Source organism: Macaca mulatta, chromosome 19, assembly GCF_049350105.2.
Source record: "Macaca mulatta isolate MMU2019108-1 chromosome 19, T2T-MMU8v2.0, whole genome shotgun sequence".
NCBI classification, from domain to species: Eukaryota; Metazoa; Chordata; class Mammalia; order Primates; family Cercopithecidae; genus Macaca; species Macaca mulatta.
The window spans coordinates 41,643,596-41,658,428 of NC_133424.1; the positions used below are offsets into that span (position 1 = coordinate 41,643,596).

General features: G+C 48.2%; 1 protein-coding gene across 13 annotated transcripts in view; it reads left to right on the top strand.

The window, feature by feature from the left end:
* The window catches only part of ZNF536 (zinc finger protein 536), a 488,422-nt gene that overhangs the window by 148,031 nt on the left and 325,558 nt on the right, over window positions 1-14,833 (top strand). For 3 of the 13 annotated variants that reach the window (XM_028839578.2, XM_028839577.2, XM_015123487.3), the window contains exon 1: window positions 2,084-2,269. The exons of the other annotated variants lie outside the window; for them this stretch is intronic. The gene's annotated coding sequence lies outside the window, so the exon portion shown is untranslated. Of the gene's footprint in view, window positions 1-2,083; window positions 2,270-14,833 lie in introns of those variants that run through there. 13 annotated transcript variants of the gene reach the window in all.

Here is a 14,833-nt window from a genome sequence, read left to right on the forward strand (position 1 = left end):
TTATGACTCTGGTTGAATGGCGTCTGTGCTGGGGTATTACGTATTTCCCCAACTATTGTACCTGATGTCAATAAAGGTGCATTTAGGGAAATTTGAACTGAAACCCCAGGGTGTTTTTGTTCTTTGGGGAAGCAATGCACCATAAACATTTTGAGCTTGAGCCAACACCCTCCCCTGACCGTGATTGCAAATTACTATAGAATGTATGGATTGCTGGTGGAACACCATTTGAGGAAACCTGTATTTTATAGAATGTCACTTTTACGCACAATCCAGGCAAAACAGAAGGAAAAAGAAAACTAATTTAAACAGTGGACAGTATTTTCTTGCATGAAGATTATGACAAAAAATGTTATACAAATCAAGCTCTAAATATGGCTTTTTATTTAATCATTATTACATCAATCATCAATATCAATACTTAACAGCAAGCGGATAACGTAGCCAGTAGGTGAAACAGCTATTAAAAAGTGTAAAAAAATGATTAATCAGGTACGGGGGGTATTAATGCCCTCCAATTATTAAATGATAAGTATGTATTTTTGAAAGTGTTTGTTTTTAATAATCAACTGTAATATTAGTTTGCAAAAATGTAATTGCTTCTTAATTTTGCATTTTAGCTTCTTTGTGCCGGGTACAAAGGTAGTATATTTCTGTAGTTATTGTTTGCAGCACTCCGTGTAAAAAATCACGTTCATTTCAAGAAGCTGTTATGGTATTGATTGTGGTAAAGACTTCCATTAACTGACCAATCTAAATCTCATAAGTGATGTCAGGATAGTTATGCATTTGCTTGGTTCAAGTATTCAGCCATTATGTTAGAATGCAGGCAGTGTCTGAATATGGCTGTTAAATTATTTCTAAATACCGAACCAGAACAGCTTAACAGTTCTGCAGTTTGAGACTGACACAAAAATGACAATCTGCCACCTCTTTGTTTTTTAAATATTAACGCTGTATTGGGATAGTATTTTTGGAGTAAAAACCTGTGGCACGAGAGGATAAGTGACATAAACAAAGGCAGCTGGGCTTCATGAAATAATGGAACAATAAGGCCCTTGCAGCCGCTCTCATCACTCCAGTATGTTAATTAGCATTCTGTTGTGGCCGCAACACTGAAAACATGTAATCTGTATTGGTGTACAGTACAGCTGTGAACACACATTCTTTTTTGTGAGTCCCTGGAGTTAGCCTTGCCATTGGCATATGCGTTTGGGCCAAAAGTCAAGCCATCACCACTAAAATAGCACACCATAGCAGCAAAATGTCATTTGTCTTTTCTTGTTTTTTTTTTTTTTTTTTCTCCCTTCAATGCCACATGCTATCCAGTGATGTAATCTAGTATCACTGCATCTGCCTCCCTGCTCTATTTTTGCAGGAGGGTATCTGGATATCTGTAGGGGAAAGGAGAGGGCATTGCCAGCCAGCAGGAGATGGAAAAGGCAGTGGCCCCAAAAGGGTCAAATTAGAAAATAAATTATTTCTCTTTGCATTATATGTTTAAATGCATCTATAGAGAATATATATATGTATATGCATATGTGTGTGTGTGTATATATAGAGAGAATATATATACATTGAAGAATCTATGCATTTAATATCTGCCACCTTTTTGCATAGATTCTTCCTTATGTGTCATGAAACTAGAATCTACTTCTTGTTTTCGTAGGGCGAAAGAAGGGCAGTTAATTTCAGCACCAAGGCTTGGAGGAAATGAGACCTAAGAAAAAAGAATCAGAGTAAACTTTACCCTTATTTATCATTTCTATTTAGAACAGGGTTGACAGTGTTTCATGGATGTACTTAGGATGGGATTGGCTCTTCCCATTTCAGAGCTGACAAAACTGAGACTGAGGCATGGTCCAAAGATGGGCCCTAATTGCAGGGCCTTTCTGACCTCGCAGAGAGAGAGTGAAAACAATCGGTCGTTTTGAGGGAAAGGGGTTAGCACCAGTAAGCAGAGGCAGTTAGTGGCTGGGAGCAGTGACTCCAGCCTTTAGAGGCAGGACTCAAAAAGGCCTCTCTTGTGTGATTTTGCTGCTCACACGTGGCCTGCTGGGAGCCGCCCCTGGTACTGCCGGGGGACATAGCCCTGGGATCTTGCTGAGGCCACCTTTGGAACAGGGGAGGTGAGTCTGGAGAAGAGAGTTTCCACGTTGTCGTCGTAGGATCTGGACTCAAGTGACCAAAACCTTGCTTGGATTTTTACCTGATGAAGTTTGGCTTGAAAAGTGAAAATGGTTCCATTTCCATTTTCCCTGTTCTCAAGGTAATTCAGCTTTCTTTGTGTGTGCGTGAGTGTGTGCGAGTGTGTGTGAGTGTGTGTGCGTGCAGTCTCCCTAGCATAGAACACCCACACACGCACACATCCACACACAGACACGCACATACTCATGCATGTACTCTTGTTCACGAAGTACACACCCTTTTGCAAAATAATTTTTGATTAAAAAATTCTAGCCCTTTAAATTTATTATAATTTAGAAAGGGACCCTCCGATGGTTTCCAACTTTTCCTATATTTCCTACATTAATTCTCTCCATTACCCACCCCCCCCATCTAATCTGACTGTACCAAAAGATTTGAAAACAAAGCAAAAACACCAGCCAAACAAACAGAACAACCCACCTGCCTCTAAAGTAACTTTCAGACTCCCTGGGCAAAGCTGCTTCTTGTCTCTTTCTGAAAGATGAGCATGAATTCTGAGCTCCAGATTTTGCTTTTACTCTGTCTCCAACCTAATTGAAAAATTACCCCACCACACAAAGAAAACTCCGCATCGGGATCACCATGTTGATCCGATTGGGTACTGCTTTTTGACTTTAGAGAAATCAAATTGTCTGGCGATTTGGTGACACGCTTGAATGTCCACCTGGGAGCAGACTAGGTTAAAGGTTAATAGCACTTGTTCTCCCCCCCCCACCCCCGCCCCCACCACCTTTTTTTTTAAACTCCAGTAGAACGGAACTCTTCCCCACTGGCCAGGCCCTCATCCTGAATCCCTTGCCTAGCCCGGAGGCCTTCTGAGAGATCTCTGTTGGTACCTCTCCCTGGACTTGTCCCTGTGAGATATGGTAGGGCTGACACTGAGATTTTAGTTCTGTTGTTCTTTTTTTTTTTTTCCCCCTAGAAATTCACACCCCCCACCCCTTGGTTAATGGCTCTTTAAATATTGAAATGCCTGGAAAAACAAAACAAAATAAAATAAAACGCAGCCTGTCAAAGAAATAAGAACAACAACAACAAAAATGTTGGTATCTTTTAGAATCTGTCTTCCTAGTGGTAAAAGTATATAATTAATAGGAGAATTTTCCTCCAGATGTGGCTATACTATAATAGAGCCTTATAAATGCTACAGAAAGAAAAATTGCTTGGAACGAAGGCGTCCTCAATGAGAGCACACCTGGGTCTGACAAAGATTGCATTTAGGGACTGCTGTGCTATCACAACGCAGAGAAAGACCAAGTCTCTGGGAGCAGCTGGAGAGAAAGCCCCGGCAAATCTGCATGCAAATAGCAGCACATTGTTAACTTAATCAGATGCCGAGGAAAGATGTGCCAGAATTCCAGGATGATCTACACACACGGAGGAGGAACGGCCTGAGCTGCAGTGGGCGCCGGGGCCAGGGTGGGCCTCTGCAAGGTGCACGCGGCCCGGCCCCAGTCCTAGGGCCCCAGCCCACCCGCCGCCCGCCTGTTTTCCGGGCCTGCAGTCGATTCACCACATAATGCCTGATTCGCTCTTTGCAAAGATAGAAACGATAGAGCGTATTTCAATGGGATGGAAGCTTTATTATTATTATTTTTTAATGGTGATATAGGTATGGGCATTATTTCGCCTGACTCCGTAACTCCAATTAAATAATATTTCTGCTTAAATATCCGGGTGCATGAAGATAAGAAATATTGCCCTGGAGTGTATAAAGAAAGATTTTTTTTTTTTCAATAAGAAAAGTAGCTCTCTATAGATTGAAGTGCTAAGTATAAATTGCACCTTAAGAAGAAGTGGAAGACACCTGTTATTTATATTTTATATTAATATTAATGGAAATATATATATCTTAAATCTCCATCTTTTAGTCTAGCACCATAAAAAATATAAAGTAATACTATTTAATCACCCACAGCTTAATAGTGCCTTAGTTGTTTACTGCCGTTGCACTAATTGCTCTGTACTAATGTGTTTTTCTGTGATATCCAGTAGTGCTAAGAGAACAGAGATCCATAACCAATTAAATATAGTGTTTTTTATGTTAAAAATATATCTGGTGAGCCTAGAAAAGGAATAGAAACCGCCCTGAAGAAAGGCGCCTTGGCACCGCCTCGGTGCCCACCAGAAAGTGCCCGGATTGCCTCTTTTGCGCAAAGACAAAAGGGGTAATTTTTTTGGCAAGAAAACAAATCCAAGGAAAACACAACAAACTGAATTTTTTTTTTCTTTCCCTCCTGCAACTTCTCGTACCGTGTCTGCCCTCTCTCCTCCAGAGAGGGCGAGTTTCATCCTGGAGGGAGGCCGGGAAAGCTGCGAGGCCACCCCCAGCCGGCACCCGGGCGGATACCGAGTCCCCGCGGGTCGGGCCGGGGGAGCCGAGGCTGGCCCCCCGCCCGGGCTGGGGCGCCTGCCGCCCGCGAGTCGGAAGAGCGCCCCATTCACGAGCAGGCAGCCCTGGCAGAGGGTTAATTGAGGATCATTGTTGTTGGTTCCAGGAGGAGCGAAGCGCCTGGAGATCGGGCGCGCGGGCGCGGCTCTGGGAGCGGGGGAAGGTGAGGGGAAATGGGACATAATGGCATTAATAATCATTACCAAAGACTGTGGGAGTAACAAAGGAATGCGTCTCCGAGACGCCGCCCAGCCCCGGGGTGTTTTCCGGCGCGGTCGCGGTGCAGGAACGCCAGCCCGGCCGCCTAGCCGCCCGCCGCCTGCGTTCGTTGGCGCGGCGCCCGGCGGTAGTGCCACCCCGAGGCCGAGCGCTGCCCCCGCCGGCCCGCGGCTGCCAGCCGGCCCTGCCCGCGCCCGGGCCCCGCGAGCGGCCGCACTTCACCTTACGGAGGGGAGATAATGAGATCAATTAGAGGCGCCGTCACCGCGCCGGAGACAGCTGCCGCCGCATAGTAATCACCGGCGGGCTGGGTGCGCGGGGGCTCCCCGCTACCTGCGCGCCAGCAGCTCCCACCAAGCGGCACCGACCCGGGCGCGTCCCCGGCCCCCAGCCCACTGCCCACAGCCACTCCGCGCACCCTGCACCCTCCTTGCGCCTCTGCCGGGGAGCTCACCCCTTCCACTCGCACAGTGCGCTGCGGCCTGGGGAGTGGGAGGTCCCGGGACTTGGGTGTGTGTGTCTGTGTGGGGGTGGGGGTGGGTGTCCGCGTGTGTGCGTATGGGCAAGAGTGTACATGACGTGTGCCTGGAGATGGGCGAGTGCAGGCTGGAATGTGCCGGCGTGGCACGTGTGTGGGCCCGAATAGATGCGTGTGTGACCACACGTATGTGTTTGTGTTTGCACCTCGTGTGCCTGTGTGTTTGTATTTGAGTGCTTACAGGAATGTGGGTGGTGAGTACCTGTATGTGGGTGGTATCTGCGCTTGTATGCGCATGTGTGTGCAGGCGCGCGTGTGTGTGTGTTAGGGATATGTGTAGATGTGCTTTACTGTGGCTGTGTGTGCTCATGTGCTTGTGCATGTGTGTTTGAGGCTTGTGTGCCTGGGTAGAGTCTGTGAGAGCCATGTGTATATCTGCATGGGTGATGAGTGTGTGTAATGAGTGTGTGTGGGTGCCCACTCCATGTGAGTGTGTGCCAATGTGTGTGCTTGATGTCTTGAGGGTGGGGACGGCTGCTGTAGCCCCCTCTCCTTCAGCCCCTCATCCTCTAGTGGCTCCATAGGTACCAAGGTTTCTTTGCCAGGCAGTTGCCGCTGAGGAAATTTCCAGTGCCCGATCTCCCTGGTCCTTGCCGTGGCATCCCCTCTCCCCTAATCCCTGTACATGCCTTTGTTGAGGGTGATGGTGATGGTGGCTCTTGACCTCCATCTGTGTCTTTGCCCTGGTGTATTTGCCTTTGTTGGCTGGCCCTGTTCCACCCCTCAGAGGGCCATGATGTCTGACCTGAGCATGGAGGTGCCTTGCCATTTGCTCTACCCCAGCCCCCTGCCTCCCACTACTTATACCAGATAATGAGGCTGGGAACAGCCACCAGGGCCCTCGCAGACCCAGGGTGGTGCAGCACCTGTCAATTTCACACATATAGTCAGCACCCACTGGATACTCCATGGGGCTGGGCAGGGCTTCCGCTCATTTTCAGAAATAGAATAGGCCAGGGTCTGGAGAAGAGTGGGAAGCAGCTGTGGTGGGAGGGAGCTGCGGTGGGAGTGTCAGTGAGCTCAGGGCCTTTGCATGGGTTGTTTCCTGCCTGGAGGCACTTTTTTCCTGTGTCTCTTGGCTCCACCGTGGGTTCTCTCTTCAGCACATCCTCCCTGACACTCTACCCATCTGGTGTTCCCATTCAGTCACTCATGTTGTCCAATTGACTCCCTTGACTGCCGCCTGGCTCCCCCATTAAAGCACATGCACCTCCCCCCTCCCCAACCCCATCCCAAGGCCAGGACCTTACCTTTGGGTTCATTGCTGTGCCCAGCATCTGCCTGTTTCTGAGTACACAGTGGGTACAGGCGTGGATGGCCAACAGGTGTTTGCAGGCCTCTGCTACCTGGCTGCCCTGTGGGCTCACAGTCCGTCAGGGGAGGCCGGCAGGCATGCTGAGCCAGGGGCAGGGCCATCCTGACATGGGGGCCCTGGAAGGGGATGGAGCTTCTTTGTCGTTGAGAGAGCTGATGTGGCCTGACACTGGGGCAAAGATGTGAAGGAGAAGGGACGGGGACAACTGACTCCAGACTTGCCCACTAGACTGAAGGCCCCATGAGGGCAGGAGCCTGGCTCAGGTTCTCGGGAAAGCTGGCAGCCCCTCTGGTCTCAGAGTCTTGGGATGTGGTGGGAGTCCTGGATGTTTCCTGTGTGAGCGCAGCCCACACAAATCATTGTGTTACAGGACCCCACCACTTACCCAATGTTAGCCTTTGGGCCAGGGGTTTCCACACTACAGTCGCTTCTGTGGTCACCAGAAAGGTGTTACAGGAAAGAAGTCCCGATCCAGACCCCAGGAGAGGGTTCCTGGTTCTCACGCCAAGAAAGAATTCAGGGCGAGTCCACAGTTGGAAGCAAAAGCAAGTTTATTAAGAAAGTAAAGTGGCGAAAGTACGGCTACTCATAGACAGAGTGGGGTGTTCCGGAAAGTAAGAAAAGGAATGTGTCCACCCTAGGTCCAATGCTCATCTATATAGGATATAAAAGATCATGGAGAGATATGCTCTGCTACAAGGGTTTGTGATACGGGAGTAATTTTCTTAATTACTCTACTTTGCAAGAATCGATTTTATTATCTTTAAAGCAAAATTAGGAATGTCTTTGTTCTCAAGATATTGGGATATTAGGATACTCCCAAATCTGGGTCGGTTGAGTAACCATTATCAATCTGCTCCCTTAACCATAAACATCTAACATCTAGGAATACCTCACTTTTTGGGAATGCAGCCCAGCAGGTCTCAGCCTCATTTTACCCAGCTCCTATTCAAGATGGAGTTGCTCTGGTTCACATGCCTCTGACAGTTGGGCGATTCCTTGTTGCCCAACAGGCTCCCAAGGCCACCCTCTCCAGCTGCTAGGAGTCTTAATTTCAGCCCTGTCTCCTCAAATCTTATGCCCGTGAACAAGTGATTTGGTCTTGCTGATGGTCTCGACATGGTCTGAGAGTCCATGTGCTGTCTTCCCTAATGCCAAAATGGACTTGGCAATGAGTGGAGGCTTCTTAGTCGCCCCAGCCTGGATGCCCTAACCAAGTTTGAGTCTTCTTTTTATGTTTTTTTTTTAAAGACAGATTTTCACTCAGTCACCCAGGCTGCAGTGAAGTGGCGTGATCTTGGCTCACTGCAACCTCTGCCTCCCTGGTTCAAGCCATTCTCGTGCCTCAGCCTCCCAAGTAGCTGGGACTACAGGCATGAGCCACCACGCCTGGCTAGTTTTTGTATTTTTAGTAGAGGTAGGGTTTCGCCATGTTGGCTAGGCTGGTCTTGAACTCCTGACCTCAAGTGATCTGCCTGCCTTGACCTCCTAAAGTGGTGGGATTAGGGGTGTGAGCCACCATGCCTGGCTAATTTTTATATTTTTAGTAGAGATGGAGTTTCGCCAGGTTGGCCAGGTAGGTCTCCTGCCACATTTCGGTCTTCTGACACATTCTAGTGGTGCTGAATTGGGGTGTTTTGGCTCCATCTGAGATGATGGGAACATCCTGGCTGCTCTTGGAAGTTCTGCCTTAGACCCAACTGCATCTCCCTTGAGGTCTCTGCCCTGCATTGTCTTCTTTCCATCTGCATTGCTCCAGCCTAGGTCCTTTTTGCTCTAAAGGAGTGGGACAGGAACAAAAACTGGTGAACTTTCTAACAAGAAAGAAAAGCATGAAACCTGAGTGCCCATTAACAAGGTGGGAGATGGCTTGTCTCTGTTCTCGACCTCCCAAAGTTGTTCACTTCAAGTTTTGACCCCCTGAGGGCCTCCTGTGTGCGAAACACTGTGCCAGTGCTGGAGGGACAAAGGCGTGGGCCCCCTGTCTCATCTCTCCCAAGGGACATTGGCAGGGATCTGGATTTCCCAGATTCCCAGGCGTGAGGAGTGTGGGGAGAGGGTAACAACTCCAGCCCTGTCCAATGCTTTGGCCCTGAAGATGGGCAGTTGGAAATAATGCATGTGCCGTCACCTTGAAAACCTTGGTCAAATATGGTTTGAGATATGAAGGTGATTATTATTGTTCTTATGTCCCAAATGTGATTGGTTTTGAAGTTTCTGTATTCTCCTGACTAGAGCTTTCCTGAAAATACCGCGGGAAGGTTTGAGTAAGGCGTCCCTCTCCCGCCTTTGTTTGTGAGGGTCCAGTTGGTCCTGGCCACTTCCTGAATGGCTCCTGTGTTGGGAGCTCCAGGCGAGGATGAGAAGGAGAGGTCAGCCTGAGTTCTGTGTTTCCCGGCATGATGACAGTGATGTGGTCTTGATTCTTTGCACGTCAATCATGGCTCCCAAGTCTGGCAAAATGGACTCCTGGCTGATGTCTTCTCCGCTGAGCCTCTGCAACCCCAGTGCATCATGGGGGTGTGTTGAATGCTTTCTGTGGGGTTGATTCCTGTCGCCATAAGGAGAATGGGGTGGGGCAGGGCTGTATCATCGTTGCCAGGAGATCCGACTGGTGGAAGGGGTGAAGGGTGGAGAGGATCATGGGTGAGGACCAGAAAAGGAGGGGTTGGGCTTGAGGGTAGACAAGCGGAAGGGCTGGGGGGCGTGGTAGGCATGCAGGTGGGAGGTGGGAGGACGCCCAAGTGGGCTGCCCAGGGGTGGTGCAGGGTGGATGAAGGGAAGAGATGCCCTAGGTGGGAGTGCTCATTCCACTGGCTGCAGGGGATGCTCTAAGGGGTGCTGATGCAGCTTCACAAAGCCACCGAGGCATGCCTGGGACCTATTGTGACTGCCCATCACTCAGGAGCTTTCTTCGTGCCAGACACTGTGCTAAGCGCTCTACTTACCTTGCCTAATTTCATCTTCACTGGGGAAGTCCTGGGGATAGAGCTGAGGCTTTTGATCTGTGAATGAGAGAGCTCAGATCCAGAGGAGTAAAAATTTGCCAGATGTCACAGAGCTGGCCAGTGATGGAGCAGGGACTTCTGAGCCCAGGCCACCACCGCTGAGGACACGGCCACTCTTTGTGTCTCCTGCACAGAGCAGCTCCAGTAGGGGGCTGAGCTGAAGACCCCAACAGTAGAAGTCAAGATAAAATATAGCCCAAGTCCTAGTGCATTCTTCAGGGAGGGCCTTTTTGTGAAAACAGATTTTTTTTTTTTTTTTTTGCCAGCAGTCAGCCTTTTGTACCATTTTCACATGGCCCAATTAGACAATTGCACCCCCTAATTAGCCAGCCTTAGACACTACTTGTTGCCTGCATAGAAATTCGCACATGGGGTTAAACGTTGGCAGGAAACTTCATCCTTGCAAACGGGAGCCGTGGTGTCAGTGTTGGAGACGGGCCACCCTGCAGTGCATGGCCCGGACCATGCTAAACCCAGCCAGGCCCATGAGCACCCCCAGAGAACCCACAGCTCAGCCGTGGGACACTGTGAGACCACGTGAATCTGTTATCAGTGGCCAAAAAAGAGGGAAGACACCGAAGAGTCGTAAATGTTAACTTTTTTAGAACTCTGTAATTCCAAAGTGATTCAACTGATTTGTTTCAAACTCTGCAGGAAAACCCAGCTGCGGCATCAGATATGAGCCCTCTCAGACCAGAAGGAATCTTTTGCCCTTTGATGCTTAGCCTTAAGGCAGTGAGAGGGAAGATGCCGTGTTCTGATTTCCCTCGGAAGTGCAGCTTCCTGAGGGAGGGGTGTGTGGCATTTTCCAGAAGACTCAGGTCTGGCTGCTTCTCAGCAGGGAATGGTCCTGAGTCCACCCAGGTGCCCGATGCGTGTTTCTTATTTATTTTCAAATAAATTTATTTATCTAAATTTATATATTGTTTACATATTTTTAAATTTTAATTTTAGAGACGGGGCTCACTCTGTCACCCAGGCTGGAGTGTGGCTCTACAATCTCTGCTCACTGCAGCCTCCAACTCCTGAACTCAGGTGATCCTCTGGCCCCAGCCTCCTAAGTAGCTGGGACTACAGGCGTGCACCACCACACTCAGCAAATTTTTAAATTTTTTTGTAGAGACGTGGTCTTGCTATGTTGCCCAAGCTGGTCTTGAACTCCTGGCCTCAAGCCATCCTCGTACTTCAGCCTTCCAAAGCACTGGGATTACAGGTGTGAGCCACCACCATGCCTGGTCCACGTCTATCTAATAATCGGCACAAATCATGCCCCCAGAGTGAGCTAGTATCTCTTGATTAGATCAATGCTCCTTTGCATCTCCTATGTACCAGACACTGTGCTGGGAACTGGGTGACAGGCAAGGTCCTTGTTTAAGTTATGGGGAGGGAGAAGGCAGGGGTGGATAGAGGCTACACAGTCACGCCATACACGAACAGGATTATTCCCACTGGGAAAAAGTGGAATGTGGTAGGGACAGGGTGCCTCTTTCAGATGGGGTGGTCTTGGGAGGCCTCTCTACGGAAGTGACGCTTGATCTGAGACTGACATGGGAAGATGGAACCAGGCTTCCAGACGGTGGGACCTTGCAGGGCACAGGTCCCGAGGAGGGAACAGGCCTGGCACACTGGAGGATCTGGGGCTGGAGCATGAGGGACCAGGGAGGAGAGGTGGGAAATTATGCCATAATGGCCCCAGGTCCCAGAGCCTTTGCACCATTGCAGGCTGGGGCAAGGGGATAACTCCAAGGGCCATGAGAAGCCTCGAAGGGTATGGATGCAGGGCCCTTGGTGGGGAACGTTGTAAACAGGCTTTCTTTCCGTGGTAGGGGACAGTGCGAAGGACAGAAGTGTTCAGATTCTGCAGGGAGGTGGAGCTGACCTAAGCGATATATGCGGTCCTGTTTATTTCATCTCTTGGCCTGCGTGTCCCCATCCCAATATCCTTAAAGTATCAAATCATTGCTAAATAAATTCCCATGAAGTTTACTTACAGGGGAAGCCAGCAAATAGTTCTTAATTTCACTTCTTGTTTTGGAAGAGAACAAGCTGGGAGAAGAGAATGCTTTCCATTCCCTGGTTTAAATCTCAATAAAAATGGCCATGTGAGACGTTTTGGGTAAAAAGGACCTTCTTTGGCTCCCATTTTGGCTGATGTGTTCAGTTCTTTTCCACGGATTGCTACCTCCCCTCCCTGCTGCCCCCGCCTGCAAAGAGACGGCTCTGTATCCATGTCCCATTTCTGTGTTATGGCTAGTGACAGACATAGTTATTAGAAGAAAGTTGTCTGATTCGAATTAAGCATAAACATATCAGCTTAGTGGTCTGGACACCTTGTAATTCCTCGTGCGTCATCTGTGCAAAGCTCTTCTTCGATGGTTTGGCGAAGTTTCCGCGACTGCATGGTCTATCCAGTGCCCACCGTGCTTTTCCTCCAAGACATTTGGGTGGAAAATCCACAAAACAATAATAGATCAATACATTTAAATTAGAACTTTCAAAAATTCAATAATGGTATTTACAAATTAATAAAGCACTGTAAAGAAAATATCTGCACTTCTTTATTTAGGGATACAGTTAATTTTTTCATTGATTAAGCATTCTTTTGGACGGGATGTGGGCAGGGAATTTTTTTTTTTTTCTAAGAAGGAAGTTCTGTGTGAAAACTAGAAGTATTTGTGTATTTTTGGTCTCACTTGTAAGTTACTAATGCATCACCCAGACGAAGGCTGATAGTGAAGGAAGGAAGTATGGCTTGGCTTGGCTTGGCAGAGGCTGCTGCAGTGGCGGAATCTACTGGATCCCATGTGATCTACATGGTTGTGATGAGGATGGAGGGAAGGACAGGTGTACAAGTTCCTGAGGTGGGCGGCTATGACTTCTGAAGCACACAGGTGTTAACTGTGTGAAGGAAATTTGGTATAGGAAATCATCATTTATCAAATATAAACCAAGGAGCTACTCTTCTTTGTGCAAAAGAATTTCCCATAGAAATCCTTAAAATTAGCCCGATAGTCTTGTACAATTAAAATCAAATATATTTCTTTTTCTCCTCCTAAAAACAACAAATGTGGCCAGGTGTGGTGGCCCACGCCTGCAAGCCCAGAGCTTTGAAAGGCCAAGGTGGGCGGATCACCTGAGGTCGGGAGCTCGAAACCAGTCTAGTCAACATGGTGAAACCCAGTCTCTACTAAAGGTACAAAACTTAGCTGGGCATGGTGCTGGGCACCTGTAATCCCAACTACTTGGGAGGCTGAGGCAGGATAATTGCTTGAACCCGGGAGGCGGAGGTTGCAGTGAGCTGAGACCCTGCCACTGCACTCCAACCTGGGCGGCAGAATGAGACTCTGTCTCAAAAACAAAGAAACAAAAAACAAAAAAACAAATGCAACTCAGGTTTTCAGGACTATGCCTTCTGTATCCAGGAAGGTAGATCTGTACCTTGCTAAGGTCTGGGGTCTGCCCAGTTTGGATGGTGAACACACTGAGTTGCTGACAAGTTCCAGGAGGCCCTGTGGAGGCAGCTGCACCCCACCAACCACTCTGCCAGCTGGATGTGGACACAGCCTGAACCACATACACACCTGCACGCCTGTTGCCCCAGGGCCTGCTACTCACTTACTTCTCTCCTTTATCCTCTCTTCTGCCCGTCTCCCTCTCTTTCTTTTCTTTTCTCTTTCTTTCTTTCTTTCTTTCTTTCTTTCTTTCTTTCTTTCTTTCTTTCTTTCTTTCTTTCTTTTTCTTTCTTTCTTTCTTTCTTTCTTTCTTTCTTTCTTTCTTTCTCTTTCTTTCTTTCTTTCTTTTTCTTTTCTTTCTCTTCCTTTCTTTCTCTTTCTTTCTTTCTCTTTCTTTTTCTTTTTCTTTCTTTCCTCTTTCCTTTCTTTCTTTCTTTCTTTCTTTCTTTCTTTCTTTCTTTCTTTCTTTCTTTCTTTCTTTCTTTCTTTCTTTCTTTCCTCTTTCTTTCCTTCCTTCCTTCCTTCATCTGTTTCTCTCTTTTGCTTTCCTTTCTTTCTTTTCCTTCCTTTCCTTCCCTTCCTTTCCTTTTCCCTCTTCCCTTCCCTCCCCTCCGTTCCCCTTCCATTCCCTCCTCTCCCCTGCCCCTCCCTCCCTCCCTCTCTCTCCCTTTCTTTCTTTTCTTTCTTTCTCTTTCTTTCTTTCTCTCTTTCTTTCTTTTTCTCTCTCTTTCTTTCTTTCTTTCCCTTCCTTCCTTCCTTCCTTCCTTCCTTCCTCCCTCCCTCCCTCCCTCCCTTCCTCTCTTTCTCTTTCCTTTCTTTCTTTTCCTTCCTTTCCTTCCTTTCCTTCCCTTTTCCCCCTTCCTTTCCCTTCCTTTCCCTTCCTTCCTTTCTTTCTTTCTGAAAATATTGATTGAGGACCCATGGCAGACCACAGGCTGTTTTAATGCTGGGGACCTGGTGGTGAAGAGGGGGTCAAAGCCAAGACCCTCTTGTGGATGCACTATCCCAGTGCAGTGGCACAAAGTAGACATCAGTGCTTTTCCTATCGAATGATGTCCTGGGTGGGACCCTGCTTTGGTTGCATGGGACCTTCAGGCATGGATGTGGGTCTGGACACAGGATTCTTCTTCCTGCATTGCATGGAAACCAGAAACCCCTGAGAAGTATGATGGTCAAAGGTCATCCACTTCTTGCACCCAGAGGGTGGGGAGAAGGGGAATGGCTTGGAATAGGAGTACCCAGATGGTGTTTAGAAAATATGTGTTCAGCCAGGCATGGTGGCTCATACCTGTAATCTCAGTGCTTTGGGAGACAAAGGTGGGAGGATTGCTTAAGGCCAGGAGTTTGAGACTAGCCTGAGCAACAGAGCAAGACACAATCTCTACAAAAATAAAAAGAATTAGCCAGGCATGGTGGCGTAGCCTGTAGTCCCAGCTACTCAGGAGGCTGAGGTGGGAGGATCCCTTGAGCCCAGGCGGTTGAGGCTGCAGTGTGATCCCATCACTGCACTCCAGCCTGGGTGAAAGAGCAAGATCTTGTCTCTACAACAACAACAACAAAAAAGCAAACAAAAAACCCAGCTCCACCTCCCATTGGTTGCCAGTCCTTGTTACCTGCAGGATAAAGGTCTAACACCTGGACTTGATATTTGAGGCCTTCCCTGCAGCAGCCTCCCTAGGCATCCTTCTCTTTCATTCAGCG